This window comes from Caretta caretta, chromosome 1, assembly GCF_965140235.1.
Source record: "Caretta caretta isolate rCarCar2 chromosome 1, rCarCar1.hap1, whole genome shotgun sequence".
NCBI classification, from domain to species: domain Eukaryota; kingdom Metazoa; phylum Chordata; order Testudines; family Cheloniidae; genus Caretta; species Caretta caretta.
In genome coordinates this window covers 353,390,050-353,402,285 of record NC_134206.1, presented here as the reverse complement: position 1 = coordinate 353,402,285, position 12,236 = coordinate 353,390,050, and positions in this window count along the sequence as shown.

Genomic DNA, 12,236 nt, shown 5'->3' with positions numbered 1-12,236 from the left:
GGTGTGAAAATGCTGTCGGGGGATGAACGATTGTCTGGCGCTGCCCCAAGGTGACCTCAGCTGCTCAGCAATGCTGCTGTGGCTGCAGCCTCTGTTTCCCTCGGCTGTTCCCAGGGCTGGCTGTACGTCACCCGGGGAGATTCCTTGGCACAGACTCGCTGCTCTGGTCTCCAGCGTCTTCTCCAGCTACATGAGGCTTTGTCCTCCCGTCTGCGGGCCAGCAGCCAAACCTGGGCAGAGCCAGGGCAGAGGAGATGCTGCATTTCCCCGACTCCTCTTGCTGTTCCTGCTCTCTGCTTCTCCTTCTGGCAGGAACCAGCCCCGATGGCCCCATCTCCTGCGCATCTGGAGCTGGCCCCGCCGTGCTGGCTGGGAGGGCAGGGCAGGGCAGGGCAGATCAGCGGCTCCCAGGACCTGGCTGCCCACAGACATTGCCCTGATAGAAGTGGTGCCAGCAGAGGGGCCAACTTTTGCAATTTTCATAGAATCGTAGAAACGTGGGGCTGGAAGGGACCTCGAGAGGCCACCTAGTGCAGCCCCCTGCGCTGAGGCAGGACCTAGACTATCCCTGGCAGGGGTTTGTCTAACCTGTTCTCAAAACCCTCCAGTGACAGAGATTCCACAGCCTCCCTTGGGAGCTTCCCTGCCCTGAGAGTCAGAGAGTTTCTGCTAATATCTGACCTAAACGACCCTTGCTGCACATGAAGCCCATTGCTGCTTGTCCTGCCTTCATGGACGCGGAGAATGATTGATCCCTGTCCTCTGTATACCAGCCCGTAACGGATGTGAAGACTGGCCTTAACATAAGAATATAAGAACAGCCATACTGGGTGAGACCAATGCTCCATCTAGCCAGTATCCTGTCTTCTGACAGCAGCCAGGGCCAGGTGCCCCAGAGGGAATGAACCGAACAGGGAATCACCAAGTGATCCATCTCCTGTCACTCATTCCCAGCTTCTGGCAAACAGGGGCTAGGGACATCTTCCCCGCCCATCCTGGCTAATAGCCATTGATGGACCTTCCCTAAGTCTTTCTGTCCCAGGTCTAAACATGTCCCGTTTTTTTAATCTTTCCTCACAGGTCAGATTTTCTAAACCTTTCGTCATCTTTGTAGCTGTTCTCTGGACTCTCTCCAGCATAACGACATCTTTCTGAAAGCGCAGCACTGTCGTGGGGTAGGGACACCCTGTCGCGGGGTGCCGGGACATGTGTGGTCAAAAGAAAGGACAGAGGCTGCACTGCAGCCGTTATGTCCTACGCTGATGACCCTCACCATAAAACATGGTAGTATTGCCCAGTGACTGGAGTCAACAGAGCGGCCCTTCCACGCAGGGCCGCAGGGGCTAATGGCTGGAATCAATAAAGGCGCCCACTGCTGGGGTGCGGCATGGCCTATTGGCTTGCTGGGGAAGTGGGGCACCACCTAATGGTGTGTGGTGCCCAGGGTAGGGGACTTGGGTCCTCCCTGCTCCTCCCAGTCCCAGCCTGGGGCCCTGGCGGTGCTGGGGGTGCCCACCACCGAGTCAGCAGGGATCTGGAGAAAAATCTAAGTCCCCGGGGCTGCTTCCTCCCCGGGCGAGGTGTCACAGGTCCCCCGGGTCTCTGGCGTCCTCAAGGGGCGAAGCTCCTGCCGGCGCGGTCTCTTCTCCGGGCTCGTCAGGCAGCCTGGAGTCCATCTGGGGCTCTGCGGAGCTCCGTAGTGGGGGCCTGTAGCCACTCCCTGGAGAGAGCCTGCAGCCTGCATCCTCCCCCTTCAGCAGCCTGCCCAGACTGAGCTGGGCTGCTTCCTTTTATACTCCGCCTCCAGGCTGAGCAGAGTCGGTGGGGCGGGGCTTCCTCAGCCTGCAAGGCACAGTTAACCCTTTGGGGGCTGGTGCGGGGCAGGTACACCCTGTCACAGGCGCCCAGCCCTGGACATCGTATCCAGCTGGGGCCTCCCCAGTGCTGAGCAGAGCGGGGCAGTTCCCTGCTGTGTCTGACACACCACACTCCTGTTAATACGGCCCGGGATGATCTGACATTTTTTGCAATTACATCACATGGCTGACTCGTATTTGGTTTGGGAGCCACTCACCCCCCAGCACCTTTTCCGCAGGGCTGCCACCTCGCCAGTCAGGCCCCGGGTTGCAGCTCTGCTTTGGATTCTTCCCTCCTAAGTGAGGTACTTTGCACTTTGTCGTCACTGAATGTCCTCCTGTCGATTTCAGACCAAGTCCCCCATTTGTCAAGGTCGTTTTGAATTCTAGTCCTGTGCTCCACAGCGCTTGCAGCCCCGCCCAGCTGGGTGTCGTCTCAGACTTTATACGCAGACGCTCCACTGCATTATCCAAGGCATGAATGTAAATATTGACCAGTAGCAGACCCGGGACTGACCCTGCAGGACCCCACTGGATGCAGCCGCCCAGCCTGACAGCGAGCAATGGGTAACTACTCTCTGACTATCGTCTTTTCTTTATCATGAGTCTCATAACATTTGGGATTTTTCTTAAAGCCCCAGCTGCTGGAGTCATGTTATCACTTGAGAATCTCAGCTTTCATTTAAAAGAAGACATTTCTAGCCCTCTGGGTGCAGAGAAAAGCTTGAGAAGATTTTTTTCAATCATATGCTGTAGTTACTGTTATTGGTATGTGTGATTGGTATTCCGTCGGTGCCCGGAAGCCCAGGGGCAGGCCCACTGCGCTAGGCACTGTACGAACACAGAACAACAAGGATGGACCCTGCCCCAAACCGCTCCCAATCTCATTTCTACCATGAGAAGGCATATAAACAGAACCCCACGTGTCCACGTTTTAAAATCTCATGCGTTCCAAGGCTGACTGCTGATTTTGGGATGTTTGGGTCGAGGGTGCGGGATGGGCTTAGCTAAAGCCATACAACCGTTCCAGGGCAGTGCATTCACACTCTGCCTCTTGCACCGGTGCACATTGCAACACGTGTGCTCCACAGCCGCCCACTGCATTGGTGTGAACCCGGTGCACTGTGGGTAGCTGTCCCAGCTTCCCCGGCACTGCCAGCAGGCGCAATGCACTTTGGGGAATATTCACAGTGCATTGTGGGTGGTGAGCTAGGATGATGGTGATTGTTAATAGTTCTTTGTGTAGCAGTGGCCAGGGGCTTTATACAAGGCCCGTGCGCCGAAAAGGGTTCAGTCCAAGCTGTCAACATAGAGTAAAAGCAAAGGGAATGTGGTGACATTGAGCATGGGTCTTGTTAGCCCGTCTCATGTGCGTTTTAAAATCCTATCGTCTGTCTATCTATGTACCCCTGCATCTGTCTATCTATGTACCCCCCCATCCGTCTACCCCCAGACACCCCCCATCCATCTACCCCCAGACACCCCTCTATCTATCTACCCCCAGAGACCTCCGCATCTATCTATCCCCAGACACCCTTCTATCCATCTACCCCCAGACACCCCTGATCTATCTACCGCCAGACACCCCCATCCATCTACCCCCAGACACCCCCCATCTATCTACTCCCAGAGACCTCAGCATCTATCTACCGCCAGAGACCTCCACATCTATCTATCCCCAGACACTCTTCTATCCATCTACCCCCAGACACCCCTCTATCCATCTACCCCCAAAGACCCCCCCATCTATCTACCACCAGACACCCCCCCATCCATCTACCCCCAGACACCCATCTATCCCCAGAGACCCCCCTCTATCTATCTACCGCCAGACATCCCCCCATCCATCTACCCGCAGACACCCATCTATCCATCTACCCCCAGACCCCCCTCTATCCATCTACCCCAGACACCCCCCCATCTATCTACCCACACACACACTCCTCTATCTATCTACCCCCAGACACCCCTCTATCTATTGTGACAGGGTCTGGCCAGATGGCTATAGGAGAGACATTTTTTTTTTGGAAGCAAAAAAAAGGTGTTTTTTTATTTGCATGACACACTTACAAAACAAAACAGCAGCATGTGCAATGTGTAACACAGCAGCCAATCACAATTGTTTCCTTATTAGCTTCAGGGGAGGGAAGTGTTCAAGCCTGCCTGGGCCCAGAGCAGGGGGCTTCCTCGACTCTCGTGGTCTTCCACCCTTCCGAGTTACCTGGTGGCCCAGAGCGAGGGGGCTTCATCGACTCTCAAGGTCTGCCACCCCTCGAGTTACCTGGCGCCACGCCCGAGTGTCACCAACAATTCCCTCCTCTGAAAGCACCCAACAAGAGGGGCAGGCTGTGGGGTGGACAACTCGGGGGGGGGGGCACGTGCACCCACGTGTGAAAGGACCCCTCTAGGGTGGTGGAGTCCGCAGCAGCAATGGCTGGGGCTGGGGTCCCTTACTCTCTCCCCCAATCAAAGGGTCAAAACAAAGGGAGCCGGATGGGGACACCGAGCAGAGAGCCTCGGACAGCGCCCACCGCTCCTCAAAAGCATCAAGGGAGTCGGTGGACGCCGCCCAGAGGAACTCCGCCCGGATACGTGAACAGACCAAGGATCGGAAAACAGCCCCACAGTCACAGGAAACTCCATCGGCCAACCTCCTCTATCTGGTTTTATAGATGGCCATTTTAGCCAGGGCCAAGAGGAGGTTAACTAGGAGATCCCGCGACTTTGTGAGGCCACGGATGGGGAGTGCATAAATAAAAAGGTGAGGGGAAAAATGCAACCAAAAACGTAATAAAAGATTTGTGAGGAGCCGGAACAGGGGCTGCAGCCTGGCGCACTCCAAATATACGTGCGCCAGGGTTTCCCTCACACCGCAAAAGGGACAAGTATCTGGGATGGGGTTGAACCGCACCAAGTACGTGCCCGTGCTCACAGCTCCATAAAGGAGCCGCCAACTGATATCCCCGACGGGCCTCGGACCAAGGTGGAATAGAGGCTGGCCCACCGGGGCTGCTCACCCTCCAAAGGTGGCAGAAGGTCTCGCCACTTTGTGTCAGGGCGGGACACTAGGGTGAGGGCATGAAGGGTGTGGAGCGCGAGCGGGTATAGATGTTTCCTTGGAGCGGTTTGGAAGCGTACTGGTTGCAGTTCATGCAGCCGGCTCTCAGTGAAGGGATCGGGGGTCGATTGGATCTGCGGGGCAGGGTTCCAATTAAAAAGTCCGGCAGGCCTGGGGTAGAGGGGGGCGGGGCGTGCCCTCGAGCAGGACCCGATTGAGGTAAGCTCGAGCAGCGGGCGGCAAAGCGGCCTTCACCTCCTGAAGTACGCGCCGGGGGGTACGAGGTCTGGAGAGCCCCAAGCGCCGAGCGAGCGTCAGGGGATCCAGCCAGTCTCCCCGGTCGTAGTCCAGGAGGTCTCCGACTTTCATGATTTCTGCCAGGATCAAGCTCTGGCGCACCGAGCGGGACTCCGCCACCTGCACACGGAGCTGGGGGTTGTGTAGCAGGGGCTCCGTGAGGAGATCTGCCCCCTTGGTGGCCGCCACGGACCTGGTCGTTAAAAACAGTTTCCAAGTCCGGAGGAGGTGCTGGTAGAAGACCGGCAGCCCGGAGAGGTCTTGCAGAAGACCTCCCGGACAGAGATAAAAGAGCTGCCGGTCATATCAGAGCCCTTGGAAGCGGTGCAGGAAGGCGTGCGCCAATATGGAGGCCATAAAGGAGCCTCTGTAGGGCCTGGAGGCGGAAGACGCAGGCCTGAGTGTGCAGACACTTCAGGCCCTGTCCTCCTTCCTTCAGGGGTAGATGAAGAACCCTTACAGGGGCCCAGTGCATTCCTGACCAAAAGAACCCCAGAATCGATGTCCGGAGGTGGGTCAGGAAACCCGGGGCCGGGGCCAGGGTGTTGAGCCGGTACCAGAGCATGGACAGGACTAGTTGACTAAGCACCAGCGCTCTCCCACGAAGGGAGAGACATCGGAGTAGTCCCTTCCATTTCTGGAGCCGCTCTATCACCCCGCCCTCTAAATTTTACCAGTTCTCTGGCGGAGAAGGGTGCGTGGCAGAAAGGTAAACGCCGAGGTAGTGCAGCGGACCCGCGCTCCACTGGATGGTCTGAAGCGCGGGTGGGAGGGAGCTCACCTGCCGCCAGTCTCCTACCACCAAGCCAGAGCTCTTGACCCAGTTGACTCGGGTGGAGGAGGCTGCCGAATAGATGGCCTGGCATGCCTCCACTCGCGCCAAGTCGCCCGGGTCCTGGACCACGAGGAGTACGTCATCGGCGTACGCCGACAGGACCAGCCGCAGCTCCGGCTCCCGCAGCACCAACCCTGTCAACCTCCTGTGGAGGAGGCAGAGGAAGGGCTCGATCGCCAGAGCGTACAACTGGCCCGAGAGGGGGCACCCCTGCCGCACTCCTCGCCCGAAGCTGACCGGTTCAGTCAGGGTCCAGTTGAGCCTAACCAAACACTCCGCGGAGGCATACAGCATCCGGAGAAAACTCACAAACTGAGGTCCGAATCCAAATGCCTACAGAGTGCTCAGGAGGTACCCATGGTCTACTGTATCGAACGCCTTCTCCTGATCAAGAGACAGGAGGGCGAACGACAGACCATCTCTCCGCCCGAGTTCCAAAAGGTCTCGGACTAGAAATAGGTTGTCAAAAATGCTGCGACCGGGGACAGTATAGGTCTGGTCTGGGTGGATCACATCCACCATCACGGACCCTAGCCACAGCGAGATTGCTTTCGCTACGATTTTGTAATCCGTGCTAAGGAGTGAGACGGGACGCCAGTTTCGTAAATCGCGGAGGTCCCCCTTCTTCAGCAGCAAGGAGAGCACCGCTCGCCTGCACGACAGAGGGAGGACCCCGCTCTGCAAGGGCTCAGTCCAGACGGTGACTAGGTCTGGGCCGAGGATGTCCCAGAATGTGCGGTAAAACTCCACGGTCAGCCCGTCCATGCCCGGAGATTTATTGGTGGGCATGCGACGGAGGGCTTCCGAGAACTCAGCCAGGGTGAGAGGCAGCTCTAGTCGGTCTCGGTCGCCCACGCTGACCGTGGGGAGTTCCTCCCAGAGCACCCCGCAAGCGCCAGGATCGGTCAGATCTGAGGAGAAAAGGCTTGTGTAGAAGTCACGGGCCCTCCCACACATCTCCTCCGGATCCTTGAGGGGGGTGCCGTCTTCCGCAAGAAGGCAGGTGACGTGTTTCTTGGCCCCCCTCGTTTTCTCTAGGGCATAGAAGAAGCGGGAGCCGCAGTCCATCTCCCGAAGGAGGCGGATGCGGGATCGAACGAAGGCACCTCGGGCCCGGAGGTCCTCGAGGGCCCGGAGCTCCTCCCGCTTCTCCCGGCACGCTCCGCAGAGGGACGGGTCCTCGGGGTTGGCGGCCAGACGCCTCTCCAGCTCTAAGACCTCCCGTTCCAACTGCTCTATCGCCGCATTTCTCCGTCGGCTGGTGCCCCGGGTGTAGTCGTGGCAGAAAAGCCGGGTGCGCACCTTCCCCAGGCCCCACCATCGCTGTGCCGAGGGAAAGGCATGCTGCTGCCCTTGCCAGGCCAGCCAGAATTCCCGGAAGCCCACATCCTCCAACAAGCTGTTGTTGAAATGCCAATAGGCCGGCCCCGGCCTCTCCACGCAGAGGGAGGCTGTCACGGTGGCTAGATGATGGTCAGAAAATGGGGCCAGCCGAATGCTGGAGGAGTGGGCTCGTGAGAGATGGAAGCGTGATAAATAAATGCAGTCCAACCGGGAGTGGCTCGACCAATGGGCCTCCACCCAGACAAAGGTGAACGTGGAAGTGTCATCCGGGTGGTGGTCGCGCCAGATGTCCACTAGGGAGTGATGTTCGACTATCTCCCGGAGGGTGTCCGTGGCAGCCGGGTTCTGCTCGGTCCCCGAGCGATCCTGCTCCTCGAGGGTGGTATTAAAATCCCCTCCCAGGACCAGACACTCATGAGAATCTAAGGTGGCGAGAAAGGTGGATGCCCGCTGGTAGAATTGCAGCCGCTCCGGGCCCGATGTCAGGGCATAGACGTTAACGAGGTTAACCACGAGCCCCTCCATAAGAACCCGGAGATGCAGTAGGCGACCCAGCACGGCCTCGGCGACCCCTAGCACCTCGGGCCATAGGTCAGGGGAGAACAGGGTCGCCACTCCAGCCTGTTGAACCGTGGCATGGCTAAAGTAGATCCTGTCCCCCCACTCCAGCTGCCAACTGTCTTCAGCGGTCGGATCCGTATGAGTCTCCTGCAGGAAAACCACAGAGTACCCTCCCTCCCGAAAAAAGGAGAGCACCTGGGACCTGCGGAGAGCCATCCTACAACCCTGGGTGTTCAACATTGTGATGGTGAGAGGTGTCATGGGGAGGGCTCAGGGGGATCCTCACTGGCAGGGACGCTCGCATCCCCCAGCGGGCCATGCAACAGTCCGTGACCCATCCCATAGATGAGTAATTGTTCATGGAAGACGCGGACCCGCCAGTAGGCCGGGGCATCCTGCTTCCCCGTCCCTTTACCTTCCCCCATGAGGGCCCTTGTGGCCCAGAGGATTTGAGAAAAGTCCCCCCATCGCTGGAGAGCAAGCTGTACCTTGTTGCGGGAGCCACAGACATCCTCTAAAAACTTCTGCAGCTCTCCTCACAGCTCATGTGGTGGTGGGGTTACGGTTTCCCGGTTGTTCCCCGGCGGGGCCCTTGGTGCAGCCCCGTGGCCACTAAAACGGGCAAGCAGGATGCGGACCCCCGATGGGGTGCCTGATGGACGGGAGCTTCTAGGCCCGCCTCAAGCTCTGGGGCGATAGGGGGTGGTGGAGGGAAAATAGCAGCTCCTAATGGGTCGGGGCAGGAGAACACAAAGGCCGCTCCCTGGGAGTCATCAGTTGGGAAAGGGAAGAAAACAGCCCCGGAGGGGGCAATGACATTGCAGGAGGTAAATTGGATAGGGGTAGGGGCAGGGGCAGGGGCAGAGGCAAGGTTCTGGGTTTCGGGAGGCAAGCAGCTGGATGGTGGCACCTCCCGATCAGGCTCAAGGGTTAAGGGGGTTGGGAGGGAGCTCTCAGTGACACTGGGCACACACTCTATAGTGGATTTAGCGGCCAAAGCATCAGGAGGTGCATTATCTTCTGTAGGGCCCCCACCCGGGAAGGAAGTCGATTGCTCCGCACCAACGGGGGGTGCCCCTGGCGGCTCGTGTCCCGGCCGCGTGGCACCGGCTGTCACCTGAACAGGCTCGGTGGTCGTCAGCGGGGTGACATCAGTGGCCGGGTTGATGGAGGAGTCCAGGGGCTCCTTGGAGGTGGGACAGGAAGCAACAGTTAGGGGGAGGGAGCATGGGGAAAAGAGGGTTGGAGTGAGGTCGCCCAGATCGAGATTTGCTGGCAGAAGGTCGTCCTCCCCCTGGGCGACCAGGGTCAGATCTAAGGCCTCGATCTCCTCGAACATGGAGGAGAGGACACTTTCTGCCGCCCCAGGGTTCTCCCCGCCGGCACCCACCACAACGGTTGCCTCGGGGTTCACAGGGGCTTCGGGTAGCGTCAGGACAGAAGGGGCTTCCTCGGGGGTCTCGGAGGGGAGGGTCTCCCATGGAGGGGAGGGTCTCCCATGGAGGGGAGACACTACCTTCCGGTGCTGCCATGTCTTTCCCGGCTGACACCGGTGGATGGGACGCACTCGTGGGCAAAGCAGAAGGTTCGGCATCGGTGCCCCCCTTCCCGATCTTCCAGGAGGCCTCCGCCTCGGGTAGATGAGGCGGAGCTCGAGCCTTCCGCTTGCCTCGCTTCCCCTGGACTAGGGCCCAGCCCTCCATGGCATAATCTGGGGGCTGGGTAGCAGGGGTCGTGTCAGGGGGTAAAGGCAAAGGCTCAGGGACTTGGGGGAGGAACGGTGGGGCAGCATAAGGGAGGGAGGATTCTCCCTGGGGCAGGCTCTCTCCCATGCCTGGTGGTATCTCTGCCACACCCTCCTCCATAGGCCCCGCCAGATTGTCAGCAGCGAGGGCGGGGCTCTCCCGCTCGTCTGGGCGTTGTAGGGGAGGTGCCCTTTGGGCCTGAGCAGGAGTAGCGGTGGTCCGAAGAGGAGGGGGGGCGGGTTCGGGTACCGGGAGGCCAGGGGCGTCGGCAATGACGGGGCCGATGTCCTGCCGGGTCTCGGGAATCCCAGGTGCCCCTCCTTGCCGGGCTAGGGTGTAGTCCCTCCAGACATGCCCTGACGCCCGGCAGAGGTAGCACCGGGCTTTCCTAGTGGAAAAGTACACCCGGTAACGGGCCCCCTGGTGGGGGACTAGGAAGGACCCTTCGAGCGCCTCTCCATCATGCACTGCCGATCGCAGTAAAAGTTGCACTTGCTGGTGGAAGGAAAAAATGTGACGGAGGGTGGGGTCCTTGCAGCCCAACAGGAGAGGGCTGATAACAGAAACAGGTTTCCCCAGGGTGGAAAGGGCGAGTAGCAGGGCAGCACTGGGGAGAAAAGGAGGGACGGAGGTCAGGACAAGGCGGATGCCCAGGTCCTCTAGCGGCTCCATGGGGACAAACACCCGCCCCACCGCCAGGCCCCTCTCCACCGCTTCCTGGGAGGCAGCCTCTGATGCTAAGAAGAAGACAACCTTCCCATACATTTTGGAGGCCGCCACAATGGCCAAGGGCCCCACCACCCTCGCCAACGCCCACACGTAGGTCTCCACGTGGGGCGAGGCGGGCCCCAGGAGGCATCGGACACCATGCTTCCTTGTCATGGTGGGGAAGGGGCCCTGGCTGCTGTTGATGGTGGCGGAGGTGGTGGGCGGGAGAGATGATGAGGCAGCAGGCGGGGGGGGGGGGGGGGGCTGCTGCTGCCCGGGCATACATCCTGGGGGTTGAGGGAGGGACATCTGCAGAGCTGGTGGAGGGGGCAGCCGGGGAGGACGCCGTGGTCGGTGGCAGGGCTGCAGCAGTATTGGAGGGCCCGGTGGTTTTAGCGGGGCCCCTCCCCTTCTTCTTGCCCTGGCCTTTCCTGCTGGCTGGAGGGGCTCCCCTAGAGTCTGGGGAGGCGGTGGGCATGGCAGCGGCGGAGGTCACCCCGGTGCCATCCATTGCTGATGTCCCAGTGGGGGCGGTGGCAGGTGGTTAACAGGAGTTGGAGTCAGGTAGAAAGGGACAAGCTGTGGGGTGGACAATTCGGGGAGGGGGGCACATGAACCACTGTACGCTTGTCCAGAGAGTTCTGTTTGGTTGGCTGGTGCTTCTGGCCCACGCGGTGGAATCAGGGCGAGCAGCTGAGTCCAGAGGCAGATGTTAGACAGTCAGCAAAGATGGTGGAGTGGGGGGGGTGAAGATCGTAGTGTGGGGATTGGGAGGACACAGATGGATCGGGGGGCAGCTCCGTGCCACACCCCCTGTGTCCCTACAAACACAATTAAGACACAGTCAATGCCTCCCCCCACACGAGAGCACAGTTCGAAAGTTACTCAGTCTTAGGCCCCCTCCACGGCGATTTGTAGATTCCCTGGGCGGTGTTCCTCCGGTAGACGGCTTTTTCCTTTCTCTGTTCTGGGCTTTCTTTTTTGCAGCTGCAACATTCCAGGGATGCCGGAGCAGATGATAAAAGTCCTCTCGGCCAAATATGGGTCCACAAACAAACGGCAAGCGGCTGGGTCTGGGGGCTGAGTCCTTCCACTCCCCACCTCCAGGAAACTGGCTGGCAGGCCCCCCCCCCCCCCGGGGGGGGGGTTCAGCTGGAGCGCCAGCAGTGTCCGAGGGCAGGCCGGGTGGGGGGGGCTAACAGCCAGCCGGCAGCCAGCCAACACTCTAGCAACAGCAGAGAAAGAAAAAAAAAGCAACAAAAAGAAAAGAAAGGGGGGAGAGTGTCTGGCCCTGTCGGGGGGGAAGCCGAAAGCAGGGGCCAAACCAAGGAAAGCCCAGGCCAGAGGGCAGCAGCAGGAGAGCAGGCTAAGTAGGTCCCTTTTCTCTGGGTAAGGTAACAGGGAAGGTTCCAGAACAATCAGGTACCTTCTTGAGACAATTAAGACAGGCTGATTAGAACACCTGCAGCCAATCAAGAAGCTGCTAGAATCAATTAAGGCAGGCTAATCCGGGGACCTGGGTTTTTAAAAGGAGCTCACTTCAGTTTGTGGTGTGCGTGTGAGGACTTGGGAGCAAGAGGCACTAGGAGCTGAGAGTGAGAACGCGGACTGTTGGAGGACTGAGGAGTACAAGCGTTATCAGACACCAGGAGGAAGGTCCTATGGTGAGGATAAAGAAGATGTTGGGAGCTGGCCATGGGGAAGTAGCCCAGGGAGTTGTAGCTGTCGGACAGCTGTTCCAGGAGGCTCTCTAGACAGCTGCATTCCACAGGGCCCTGGGCTGGAACCCAGAGTAGAGGGCGGGCCCGGGTTCCCCCCAAACTTCCCAACTC